General features: G+C 47.1%; 1 protein-coding gene across 3 annotated transcripts in view; it reads left to right on the top strand.

Annotated features, from left to right (window-relative positions):
• LOC142143662 (G-protein coupled receptor 35-like) overlaps positions 1 to 14,201 on the top strand; it is a 40,093-nt gene that overhangs the window by 3,803 nt on the left and 22,089 nt on the right. Inside the window, exon 1 of one of the 3 annotated variants that reach the window (XM_075201681.1) lies at positions 4,033 to 4,385. The exons of 1 other annotated variant lie outside the window; for it this stretch is intronic. The gene's annotated coding sequence lies outside the window, so the exon portion shown is untranslated. Of the gene's footprint in view, positions 1 to 4,032; positions 4,386 to 14,201 lie in introns of those variants that run through there. One more of the 3 variants, XM_075201684.1, reaches the window with a different exon arrangement.

The raw sequence follows: 14,201 nt of genomic DNA, 5'->3' as shown, positions 1-14,201 counted from the left end.
GCACAGGGGGACAGTGGACAGCGTAGGGGGACAGTGGACAGCGTAGGGGGACAGGGTGACAGGTGGCAGCAGAGGGGGACAGTGTGGCAGCGGAGGGGGACAGTGTGGCAGCGGAGGGGGACAGTGTGGAAGCACAGGGGGACAGTGGACAGCGTAGGGGGATAGGGTGACAGCGGAGGGGGACAGGGTGACAGGTGGCAGCAGAGGGGGACAGTGTGGCAGCGGAGGGGGACAGTGTGGCAGCGGAGGGGGACAGGGTGACAGCGGAGGGGGACAGCTGGCACCGAGGGGGACAGGGTGACAGCGGAGGGGGACAGGGTGACAGCGGAGGGGGACAGGGTGACAGCGGAGGGGGACAGGTGGCAGCAGAGGGGGACAGTGTGGCAGCAGAGGGGGACAGGTGGCAGCAGAGGGGGACAGGTGGCAGCAGAGAGGGACAGTGTGACAGCGGGGGGGGGGACAGCAGGCAGCGGAGGGGGACAGTGTGACAGCGGAGAAGGATAGCGGGCAGCGGAGGGGGACAGTGTGGCAGCAGAGGGGGACAGTGGGCAGCAGAGGGGGACAGTGTGACAGCGGAGTGGGACAGTGTGACAGCAGAGGGGGACAGCGGGCAGCAGAGGGGGGCAGCGTGACAGAGGGCTGCAGATGGGGCAGCGTGACAGAGGGCTGCAGAGGGGGCAGCGTGCCTGGGGGTAGAGGAGGGGGACAGCGTGGCAGAGGGCAGAGGAGGTGACAGAGGGCAGAGGAGGGGACAGCGTGACAGAGGGGTCAGAGTGCCTAGATGCAGAGGGGGCAGAGTGCCTGGATACAGAGGGGGCAGAGTGCCTGGATGCAGAGGGGGCAGAGTGCCTGGATGCAGAGGGGGCAGAGTGCCTGGATGCAGAGGGAGCAGTGTCTCTGGATGCAGAGGGGCATTTTTGCATACAACTAAATAAGTATTTTTGTCGTGACCTAAATACTTATTACAATTTTTTGACCCAACTACTTCTAAAACAGGACTGCTCAGTAATTATTTTGGAGGGGTGCCTTGAAAAAATTTGGAGACTCTAAGGGTGCCGTGAACTGCAAAAGTTTGGGGACCACTGATCTAGTCTAAGTCCTGAGTCCTACTTATGTCAGTCGCGTAAGCATGCTACAACATGTGTATGCAATCAGGAACAACTGTAAAAATTTATTTACAGTAGACATTAAGTACACCCTAAAATATGTTATTCAAGAAAAAAAAAATGTAAAAATAAATTATGTATACTCATAAATTACTATAATATTGACCTGCAGCATTAATTGAATATATATATATATTTTTTCTATGTGTTCTTTTGAGATTTTACATTTCACCTAGGTATTGTACGTATCCTGCAATGTCTGGTCTAGAAGAGCAGAGTAAACCTACACCCATAGTCATCACCACATGTATCTTGAGCTCTGTTCCTTGTTGAATTCGGAGTATACAGAGCTGAGTTATGTGCAGTTTGAAACAAACGCCCTCTGCGCCTTAATGACTCCTGTGTGTGTGAAAACCAAATGAGGCAACACCCTTTATCTCATCACATCTGATCTCACTTCTCTTTTTCTATCACTTTCACACATATTGTAAAGCACATAAAGTTACATTGTAAACTGATATTCGGCTATTTGTTATGTTTATTTTTTGTGGAGATGGATGTTCATTGCTTACTTTGTCAATAGTGTAATACAGTATAGCACTGCTTTATTGCTTTTATATTTTTGTTTTCATTTTGAGTATTTGGTTATCACCTGAGATTCAAATTCCCTTTATTGCAGCTTGTTATATGTTGTGGTTGTATCTTTTTAATCCTTCTGATGCCTGAGGTGTGTGCTAAATTTGTACCTCCAGTGTCTCTACCACTGTTCATATTTTTGCGCTGCACAGGTTTTTAATATTCTTAACTATTACTCCACTTCAATGAATTTTTTTTTTTTAAGGAGAGATAAAGCTTGATATAATAATCAAGTAAAATCAAGTAAATTGAGCAAAATGCAATTTTCATGAACTTATCCTTATCTACTAAAAACTCAACCACAGAATATACCTCTAATTGTAGGCAGTAACATCTAGGGCCTCATTCATTAAGGAAGTTGGGTAAGAAATTGAGTAAGTTTTCTTACTTAAGTTTTCTGGACAAAACCATTTTGCAATGCAAGGATGCAAATTAGTTTATTATTTTGCACATACATAATGTCTGTTTTTCATGTAGTACACAAATACTTGATACCTTATTTGTACACTGAAATTTAAAGTTTAACTAGGGGAAAAAAGCCAGTATCTTCCTTATGTGCAAAATAATAAACTAAAACATTCCTTGCATTGTAACATGGTTTTGTCCAGGATGAAAACTTAAGTTAAAAAAAATTAATTATCTTAATGAATCAGGCCCCTAATGTTTAGAGTAACTATGGTTACTTTATGGGAAGAATGTCTATGTACAGTATATGGGGCATAAAAAAAATATTGCCAATGTACGACTCATATCTTACTAGGAAGTCATAGAGCTTGATGTTCATATGTATTGAGTCAAGCAATTAAGGGGTGTCCAGGAGGACAAAACCAGGCAGGAACTCAAAAGTTAGCCTAGCACAGGGTGCCATGTCTGCAGAAGCACTCTCATGAGAAGAGAAGGAGCAAATCTCCTTGACTCCAATGTGTCTATGCCTACTATTGGTCACTTTGTGCGGTCATCTATCAAAGGTGCGCCCAAAGGGGTCTGGAATAACTAATCATTACAGGTTGGCGACAGTAAAGTAGAATTTCTTCACCCTCACCTACCAAACTAGATTGATTCTCCTGTGAAAACATTGATTGCATGCATAAATGCAATACTCTACCTGTAATGCTTTTATCACATACAGTATATGTATTATTTATCTCAGTACCCTTACATCCCAATTGGTTTAGCTTCTCCAGTACGATCAAATTAATTCAAATTAAACCATTTATACCACCCAATAAAAAAGACTGAAATAAATTAATCCACTTACAGCTAAAAACATTGAAGTGTCTACTGTGTGTATAATGTATACTGAACTATATTCTAACTGGTAAATGTATATCGAGCTGTGCCACAAATCAAGATAGTTTAATTAACAACTGAATAGGTGTCAACCAGGTGAATAACTAGAAACTTGTAACTTGCCCCATAGCAGCATATTGCTGCTCACCATTACATTTTCGCGGGTGTAGCCCAGCGATGCTCAGCTACTCAGCAATACATGCTCACAGCGCTAGAGTACTCTTACTGCTTCACCAGTTAGTCTGGTCACCTCTCTACATTAGTGACCCAGTAAGGCCTGATGACACGTGCTCCATTTAACTGGAAGCCCTGACTTAAAAAGTAATAAAAAGTAAAATAAAAGAAATAGATTCAAATAAATATATTTTTTTAAAAAAATAATTGTAAAATACAAAAGATGCTTACGTTGTTTTTTATTCTTCCAGAAGCTGCAGCATGTTCCTGCAGACGTAGGAAGTGGAGAGGATAGATATCTATGATATCTTTGTATTTCTCCTGGGTATCCTCCGGTATCGCCATCCTGAGAATCCAATAGCAATACGAGGATTGTGACTTTACATGTTCTCCCACAATCCTTCTTATATAGGCCGTTTCTGGTGGCTTCAGATTACCCCTTGATGTATTGGGAAACGTCCTAACTCCAGTGAAAACACCTGTTTTCGCCCAAGGGGTTATCTCCCAATAATAAATAGGTCCCTATATTTTCAAGCTCTACATTTCCAGCTCGCAGGCAGTGCAATACTAATTGGCTGGTACTTTGCTCCAAGCATCGACTACTCTTTCAGTAAGTTTTTCTAACAGTAATTAATATAATACTTCTTTTAAAGAGCTGGAATTGCTGTTGCTCCAGGTTATATCAATTTGGCACCACAAAATAAACGTAATTGAATTTAATGTCATGGCACTCCCTTACTAACATGCTGGCACAGGAAACATTCTTCTTACCATCTACCTGCAGTTTCAACTTGACTGCTGCAAATTACATTTTTATGACTTTATTTAGGTTCTTGAGAAAGGCATAGTCTATAAACAGAGTGTTTGCTTGGTAAATGAGTGCAGCATTGACTTTAGTTTTGCTTTTCACTCAGACTTAATTCTGTTCTGCAGTTGGAGAAAATTATTCAATCATCTAAACACTTCTACATGCAGATAAATGGACACTCCTTTTTGCACAGTTTTCAAATGATCTCAAGCAACTTCTGGATTTTCCACTGATAAAGAAAAACAACCGCAGATATTTTCAACAAGTAATCACTGTGAAAGCTAACTTCCTTTTCTGAAATGTCAGAGTACAGCTGTCACAGACCGCCAGTAACAGATGCACACTCCCATCTGCAATAGAATCAGCTGGAGGTAAGAGAAATGCTGCAATTATTGTCTCTGGTGAAAGGTTGTCACAGGTATATAATGGGTGGTTAGCTAAAGAGGTTGAGGGCCACTCAGGTGTATAATCCCATTAGCAGAGATGTGAAGCCCAACATTTCTTACACATCTATTAATATACAATTATACTTTTTGAGTTTACAAGCTCACACGGTATGATTACAATGCTGTCTCTTTATAACACAGCTGAAAAACACAGGTTATAAATGGCATTATAATGAGAGTGGTGTTATACAGTGAATTACATATAATGGAATTGATTCAGTAAAATGCAATTTTATGCAGAGTATTTATTTATCTATATATATATATTACATACACACACCCTTTGGTGGTTAGAGATTGCTTAAAAATGTGTATGATATGAAGAGTTATGGATAGACAGATAATTATTATCCTTTATTTATAAAGGAACACTATTTTCTTCATTATAATCAGGAATAGCTATTTGAACATGTCACGATTGGACATTCAAACAGAAGGTTTGCATGGGGGAGGGGGGTAGCTACATTGATGATTGGGGGGTCTATATGCTTTTCAAATGAGATTGCGAACATATCACATGTTTACTGCATTGCATACTAAGCAGGTGTTGCTGTATTTTTTACTGGTCAACAAGTGTATACTGTTCGCTAGTCAAATGTGAGCAGTAAAATAGATCAAACAGATACCTTAATTATTTGCCTTTGCGCAATCACAGAACCACCACCCTCTTCATTTGTACATTTTATCTCTATATTGCCTCTCCGCACAAAGTTCACTTGATACGTATCCATAAAAGGCACATGGAACTAAGTAGGTATAAAGCTCTTTGCCTGCGGCTGCTGGATAGCTTGCTGTTTCATGAGCTATCCATAAGCTCACCGATGACCATTGCTGTGTTGCCTCTTTATAACAGCTTAACAGAGAATACATTGCGGGCACTATTGTCCAAAGAATATACCTGTCGGTATGTGAGGAAGGCATTATTAATGGGAGATAGACAGGGGAGGGCTGACAAATTTTAGCCCGGGGGGCAAGACTTGGCTCAGGCTCAGCAGCCTATTTTAAAGGGAAAAAAAATGCAGATGGCCGAGTGACCCAGCCCAAGGTAGCCCACTATGGGACTGGCCCAGGGGGCATATGCCCCCCAGCCCAGTCATCCCCTGGAGATAGATGGATAGATCATATGTCTACCTAAAGACACATCTATCTAGACCAGGGGTCGGCAACCCCCGGCATGCGTGTCAGACGTGGCACGCGGAGCTGTTTTCACTGGCACGCCGGCCCCCGGGTCACGTCCTGGCATCAAGGGGGAATGCTGTTTTCGGGAGCTCCAAGCTTCCGCCGCTGGTGTCTCTGGGGAACAGGTAGTTTCCATTTGAACTGTAGCACGCTTGCGGTCATTTATACAGGTACCGCAGCGCTACATTCTCTACCTACAGCCGCCTGCTTCTACCTCTTTTTCCCCTCTTCGCCTCTCTTCTGACTCATTATCATTGAGTGCCTCTCTCGTGGTGCAGTGTAAAAGAGGAGCCTGAAGTAAGTTAGATCTCCCATCTACATTACAACCCTGCCTTTTCCTGCCTCCATTTTTTCCTCCCAATGTGTGCCTCTGCCACCCACTTGCATGTCTCTGCCCCATGAGTGCCTCTGTCCCTCCTGACCCATGTGTGCCTGTGTCCCCCTGCCCATATGTGCCTCTGTCTCCCCAGCCAATATGTGCCTCTGTCCCCGCTGCCCCATGTGTGCCTGTGTCCCTCCTGATCCATGTGTGCCTGTGTCCCTCCTGACCCATGTGTGCCTTTGTCCCTCCTGACCCATGTGTGCCTGTGTCCCTCCTGACCCATGTGTGCCTCTGTCCCTCCTGACCCATGTGTGCCTCTGTCCCTCCTGACCCATGTGTGCCTCTGTCCCTCCTGATCCATGTGTGCCTCTGTCCCTCCTGACCCATGTGTGCCTCTGTCTCTCCTGACCCATGTGTGCCTCTGTCCCTCCTGACCCATGTGTGCCTCTGTCCCTCCTGACCCATGTGTGCCTCTGTCCCTCCTGCCCCATGTGTGCCTGTGTCCCTCCTGATCCATGTGTGCCTGTGTCCCTCCTGACCCATGTGTGCCTGTGTCCCTCCTGACCCATGTGTGCCTGTGTCCATCCTGACCCATGTGTGCCTGTGTCCCTCCTGACCCATGTGTGCCTCTGTCCCTCCTGACCCATGTGTGCCTCTGTCCCTCCTGACCCATGTGTGCCTCTGTCCCTCCTGACCCATGTGTGCCTCTGTCCCTCCTGACCCATGTGTGCCTCTGTCCCTCCTGACCCATGTGTGCCTCTGTCCCTCCTGACCCATGTGTGCCTCTGTCCCTCCTGACCCATGTGTGCCTCTGTCCCTCCTGACCCATGTGTGCCTCTGTCCCTCCTGACCCATGTGTGCCTGTGTCCCTCCTGACCCATGTGTGCCTGTGTCCCTCCTGACCCATGTGTGCCTGTGTCCCTCCTGACCCATGTGTACCTGTGTCCCTCCTGACCCATGTGTGCCTCTGTCCCTCCTGACCCATGTGTGCTTCTGTCCCTCCTGCCCCATGCGTGCCTGTGTCCTCCCTGCCCCATGCGTGCCTGTGTCCTCCCTGCCCCATGTGTGCCTCTGTCCCTCCTGACCCATGTGTGCCTCTGTCCCTCCTGACCCATGTGTGCCTCTGTCCCTCCTGACCCATGTGTGCCTCTGTCCCTCCTGACCCATGTGTGCCTGTGTCCTCCCTGCCCCATGCGTGCCTGTGTCCTCCCTGCCCCATGCGTGCCTGTGTCCCCCCTGCACCATATGTGCCTCTGTCTCCCCTGCACCATATGTGCCTTTGTCCTCCCTGCCCATGTGTGTCCAAACTGTTTTTGTGTACCTGTCTTACATTGTGGCTACCTGTTCCTTTATCTCTCCCTCTTTGTGTGCATGCCTCCCTTGTCCCCTCCATCCCATTTGTTTCCCCTTTTTTCCTGTCCCTCCTGACCCATGTGTGCCTCTGTCCCTCCTGACCCATGTGTGCCTCTGTCCCTCCTGACCCATGTGTGCCTCTGTCCCTCCTGACCCATGTGTGCCTCTGTCCCTCCTGACCCATGTGTGCCTCTGTCCCTCCTGACCCATGTGTGCCTCTGTCCCTCCTGACCCATGTGTGCCTCTGTCCCTCCTGACCCATGTGTGCCTCTGTCCCTCCTGACCCATGTGTGCCTCTGTCCCTCCTGACCCATGTGTGCCTTTGTCCCTCCTGACCCATGTGTGCCTGTGTCCCTCCTGACCCATGTGTGCCTCTGTCCCTCCTGACCCATGTGTGCCTCTGTCCCTCCTGACCCATGTGTGCCTCTGTCCCTCCTGATCCATGTGTGCCTCTGTCCCTCCTGACCCATGTGTGCCTCTGTCTCTCCTGACCCATGTGTGCCTCTGTCCCTCCTGACCCATGTGTGCCTCTGTCCCTCCTGACCCATGTGTGCCTCTGTCCCTCCTGCCCCATGTGTGCCTGTGTCCCTCCTGATCCATGTGTGCCTGTGTCCCTCCTGACCCATGTGTGCCTGTGTCCCTCCTGACCCATGTGTGCCTGTGTCCATCCTGACCCATGTGTGCCTGTGTCCCTCCTGACCCATGTGTGCCTCTGTCCCTCCTGACCCATGTGTGCCTCTGTCCCTCCTGACCCATGTGTGCCTCTGTCCCTCCTGACCCATGTGTGCCTCTGTCCCTCCTGACCCATGTGTGCCTCTGTCCCTCCTGACCCATGTGTGCCTCTGTCCCTCCTGACCCATGTGTGCCTCTGTCCCTCCTGACCCATGTGTGCCTCTGTCCCTCCTGACCCATGTGTGCCTGTGTCCCTCCTGACCCATGTGTGCCTGTGTCCCTCCTGACCCATGTGTGCCTGTGTCCCTCCTGACCCATGTGTACCTGTGTCCCTCCTGACCCATGTGTGCCTCTGTCCCTCCTGACCCATGTGTGCTTCTGTCCCTCCTGCCCCATGCGTGCCTGTGTCCTCCCTGCCCCATGCGTGCCTGTGTCCTCCCTGCCCCATGTGTGCCTCTGTCCCTCCTGACCCATGTGTGCCTCTGTCCCTCCTGACCCATGTGTGCCTCTGTCCCTCCTGACCCATGTGTGCCTCTGTCCCTCCTGACCCATGTGTGCCTGTGTCCTCCCTGCCCCATGCGTGCCTGTGTCCTCCCTGCCCCATGCGTGCCTGTGTCCCCCCTGCACCATATGTGCCTCTGTCTCCCCTGCACCATATGTGCCTTTGTCCTCCCTGCCCATGTGTGTCCAAACTGTTTTTGTGTACCTGTCTTACATTGTGGCTACCTGTTCCTTTATCTCTCCCTCTTTGTGTGCATGCCTCCCTTGTCCCCTCCATCCCATTTGTTTCCCCTTTTTTCCTGTCCCTCCTGACCCATGTGTGCCTCTGTCCCTCCTGACCCATGTGTGCCTCTGTCCCTCCTGACCCATGTGTGCCTCTGTCCCTCCTGACCCATGTGTGCCTCTGTCCCTCCTGACCCATGTGTGCCTCTGTCCCTCCTGACCCATGTGTGCCTCTGTCCCTCCTGACCCATGTGTGCCTCTGTCCCTCCTGACCCATGTGTGCCTCTGTCCCTCCTGACCCATGTGTGCCTCTGTCCCTCCTGACCCATGTGTGCCTCTGTCCCTCCTGACCCATGTGTGCCTCTGTCCCTCCTGACCCATGTGTGCCTCTGTCCCTCCTGCCCCATGTGTACCTCTGTCCCTCCTGACCCATGTGTGCCTGTGTCCCTCCTGACCCATGTGTGCCTGTGTCCCTCCTGACCCATGTGTGCCTGTGTCCCTCCTGACCCATGTGTGCCTGTGTCCCTCCTGACCCATGTGTGCCTGTGTCCCTCCTGACCCATGTGTGCCTCTGTCCCTCCTGACCCATGTGTGCCTCTGTCCCTCCTGACCCATGTGTGCCTCTGTCCCTCCTGACCCATGTGTGCCTCTGTCTCTCCTGACCCATGTGTGCCTCTGTCCCTCCTGACCCATGTGTGCCTCTGTCCCTCCTGACCCATGTGTGCCTCTGTCCCTTCTGCCCCATGTGTGCCTGTGTCCCTCCTGACCCATGTGTGCCTGTGTCCCTCCTGACCCATGTGTGCCTGTGTCCCTCCTGACCCATGTGTGCCTGTGTCCCTCCTGACCCATGTGTGCCTGTGTCCCTCCTGACCCATGTGTGCCTCTGTCCCTCCTGACCCATGTGTGCCTCTGTCCCTCCTGACCCATGTGTGCCTCTGTCCCTCCTGCCCCATGTGTGCCTGTGTCCCTCCTGACCCATGTGTGCCTCTGTCCCTCCTGACCCATGCGTGCCTCTGTCCCTCCTGACCCATGTGTGCCTCTGTCCCCCCTGCCCCATGCGTGCCTGTGTCCCCCCTGCCCCATGCGTGCCTGTGTCCCCCCTGCCCCATGCGTGCCTGTGTCCCCCCTGCCCCATGCGTGCCTGTGTCCCCCCTGCCCCATGCGTGCCTGTGTCCCCCCTGCCCCATGCGTGCCTGTGTCCCCCCTGCCCCATGCGTGCCTTTGTCCTCCCTGCCCATGTGTGTCCAAACTGTTTTTGTGTACCTGTCTTACATTGTGGCTACCTGTTCCTTTATCTCTCCCTCTTTGTGTGCATGCCTCCCTTGTCCCCTCCATCCCATTTGTTTCCCCTTTTTTCCTATGTGCCCCCACAATCCACAGTCCTATTGCACAACACCTTCTACCCCCTTGTCTTCCACATCTCCTCTTTTCTCACCTTTTCTTCTGCTCTCCTGAATGTGGTAGGCAGCGTTGATAGCTGCCGATCTGAAGCGACGTAAAGGAACAAAGGCAAAACCGCATCCAGCACCACTTAACTAAACCTGAAAATTGTAACCTGAGGCTGGCGGGTAAGCAAAACTTTCCTTTAATAAATCGTATGGGCTTTTTTTTTCAGAGGGTACCTCTGGGCATAATACTGCTATTGTTGGAGGGAACCCCTACAGGAGGCTTTAGCACAGTGAAGCCTATGTAACACAAAATATTTGTCCTATGTGTGTATGTATATATATATATATATACTAGAGATGGTCACTGACCCCCGTGTTTTGGTTTTGGATTCGGTTTTGGATCTGGATTACCGTCGTGTTTTGGTTTTGGTTTTGGTTTTGCAAAACTGCCATTGCGTGTTTTGGTTTTGGTTTTGGTTTTGTTTGGTTTTGTTTTGCTATTTTTTTGTAAAATCCATGTTTTTGGGCCTATATTAACCCAATTTAGTGCTCCAACTGTTTTAGAGACAAGTAATCTAATTGTTGAGGTAATAAATCATCCAAAAAAACAGTTTAATTCTTCGTTGGTAGGCCTATTCTACACACAAAACAGATTGTCTTCCTCTCCATCTATGCATATTGGCAATGCAGCCATCGTCTTTGAATGTATATTACACCCTACACTTATAGTTAAATATGTAAAGAAATGGAAAAAGCTAGTTTGGTTTCTGTCTCTCAAGGCCCCCCTCCACTTGTATAAAATACCAAAAAATTCAGCCATTATAGACTGTACAATATTAATTGACATGGAGAAAGACAGTTTGGTTTCTGTCTCTCTAGGCCCCCCTCCACTTGTATAAAATACAAAAAAATCCAGCCGTTATAGACTGTACAATATTAATTGACATGGAGAAAGCCAGTTTGGTTTCTGTCTCTCTAGGCCCCCCTCCACTTGTATAAAATACTAATAAATTCAGCCGTTATATACTGTACAATATAAATTGAAATGGACAAAGGCAGTTTGGTATCTGTCTGCATCAGATCCTCTCTCCACTAGGAGTAAAATAGAAAACTATTCAGCCGTTATATAATCTAGAATATAAATAGAAATTGAGAAAGGCAATTTGGTATCTGTCTGCATCATAATCATCAACATCATCATTAGCGCCCTCGTCGCCTACACAAATCTCCCCCTCATCCTCTTCTAATTCCAAAGTGGCATCCTCAATTTGGGTATCACCGGCTACACTCGGGCTATTAAGGCACACATCAGCAGAATGCTCACGATTAGACATCCCACTGTTGGATGGACTCTCCACAGGGATTGTTGTCATTTGTGAATCAGAGCAAATATTCTCCTGTAATGCCTCACTGTTATCTTGCAGCTCGGCTTTGACGCGTAACAGTAGTTGTGCACCAATTGTAGGCTGGGTAACATTTTGGGATCTGCCACTAATAGCCAAAGGTGAAGGCCTCATTCTCTCTTTGCCACTGCGTGTGTAGAATGGCATGCTTGCAATTTTTTTTTTATCGTCACTTAACTTTTGCTCAGTTACACTTCTTTTTCGCTTCAATACAGTAAAAAAATTTTTGTTTTTTGTTTTTTGCACTAATTTGAAAACACTCTGTTGTTTGACATCGCCTTGGCCAGATGACGTACTGGGAACACTAACATCAGGACTGGTGACAGAACCTGGTTGCTCATTCAGATCATATGTGGACTGCTTTGAATCCATTCTGAGCGCAAACCACTGGGGAGTGCTAAAAATTATTTAGTAGATACTGCTGACAGATATGACTTTTGACAGCCAGAAATATTAATGCACAATTAGGGAGGACACCCCAAAAGCACTGAGGAGTGCTAAAAATTATTTAGTAGATACTGCTGACAGATATGACTTTTGACAGCCAGAAATATTAATGCACAATTAGGGAGGACACCCCAAAAGCACTGAGGAGTGCTTAAAATTATTTAGTAGATACTGCTGACAGATATGACTTTTGACAGCCAGAAATATTAATGCACAATTAGGGAGGACACCCCAAAAGCACTGAGGAGTGCTAAAAATTATTTAGTAGATACTGCTGACAGATATGACTTTTGACAGCCAGAAATATTAATGCACAATTAGGGAGGACACCCCAAAAGCACTGAGGAGTGCTAAAAATTATTTAGTAGATACTGCTGACAGATATGACTTTTGACAGCCAGAAATATTAATGCACAATTAGGGAGGACACCCCAAAAGCACTGAGGAGTGCTAAAAATTATTTAGTAGATACTGCTGACAGATATGACTTTTGACAGCCAGAAATATTAATGCACAATTAGGGAGAACACCCCAAAAGCACTGAGGAGTGCTAAAAATTATTTAGTAGATACTGCTGACAGATATGACTTTTGACAGCCAGAAATATTAATGCACAATTAGGGAGGACACCCCAAAAGCACTGAGGAGTGCTTAAAATTATTTAGTAGATACTGCTGACAGATATGACTTTTGACAGCCAGAAATATTTATGCACAATTATGGGGGACACCCCAAAAGCGCTGGGGAGTGCCAAATATGAAGAAAAAATAATAAACCTCTATCCTCCTCTCTGCACTAGCGATTTTGGTTAGAGCAATTGCAAGAACAATATTGTATTCTCTGTCCCTGCTCTAATTAGCCTATGACTACACCCTGCTCTCTCCCGCTGTCAAATGGCGATGGATTGCTGTGGAGGCGTGTATTTATAAAGTTGAAGTATCGCGAGAACCGAGCCCCGAGATCCGATGACGTCACAATGACGTTCGGCCTCGATTTGGATTCGGAATGGGCGGGAGAGTACCGAGCTGCTCAGCTCGGTACTCGGATACCCAAAGTTTGGGTGGGTTCGGTTCTCGGAGAACCGGACCCGCCCATCTCTAATTTATACATACATACATATTGGCACACCTGGGCTTGACGAGGTTTTAGCCGGCACACTGACAGAAAAAGGTTGCCAACCCCTGATCTAGACCAATGATGCACAAGCTGGCAGGAAGCAGGACAGATACAATGGGACCCAGATTGTCAGGACGGGTATATTACAGCCTCGAGTCCCCCTGTATCTGTCCTGTCCCACATAGCCCTGCGTCCCACAGCGGCTGTGTAGCGGGAACCGTGAACGTAAGGTCAGACAGTCTGGTATCACAATAAGTCAGCTGCACTAAGATTCACTGCCAGACTGACACAGCACAGCGGAGCCCAGCACCCACACAGAACTGTGCTCACAATGTGAACCATAATCAGAAATAGTTCCACTAGGACCAAACACTTAATTTTATTTCTTAATGGACTACAGAGAAGTTTGCTTAATTTCACTACAGGAAGGAGATATAAACAGGTATAAACATTTTTCAGCGATGAATTTGTGGAATCATGTCACCTATTGAATACTGCAAATGACCAAACCTGTAGTAGTTCTATGGGATGGATATGTTATTGAGGGAAATCACTGCTTTGGGTAATATCAAGATTGAATTTGGATGTACTTGTGTCAGACACAGACTTAAATGAGAAACTTCTTAATTTAAGTTCCTTAATGAATCAGGCCCTTTTTGTCTGTACAGCAGTATATTCTGCATGAGTGCTGGGATTTGAGGACAAAATGGACAAAAATGTTTAACTTTTAAAAAAAAAAAAAAAAAAATATATATATATATATATATATATATATATATATATATATATATATATATATATATATATAATGTGTATATATATATACACACAGAGAGTGAGAGAGATTTAGATATAGTATATTTTACTCCTTGATAAAGTCTTACTTATAAGACGAAACGCGTCGGAGAGTTACCTGGTTCCTGTGCTCACTACTGGATGTCTGAGGTGTTGCCGGCTGTTACCCTTATTCTCTATGATTGTGCCAGAGGACAGATAAGCTTGTTTTTATTGTGCTTAATGTACGGGCATTGATTTTATATGCTGCCATTAAAATTGTGCACTTTTGAGACTTGAATGGTCTCTTTTTCTATGGTATCACACTATTGTGGCTATATTTGAGTCCGCAGATTCTCACTCA

The sequence above is a fragment of the Mixophyes fleayi genome, chromosome 3, assembly GCF_038048845.1.
Source record: "Mixophyes fleayi isolate aMixFle1 chromosome 3, aMixFle1.hap1, whole genome shotgun sequence".
Classification (NCBI taxonomy): domain Eukaryota; kingdom Metazoa; phylum Chordata; class Amphibia; order Anura; family Limnodynastidae; genus Mixophyes; species Mixophyes fleayi.
The sequence above is the reverse complement of the archived record's forward strand: the minus strand, read 5'-3'. Positions and strand labels throughout refer to the sequence as shown.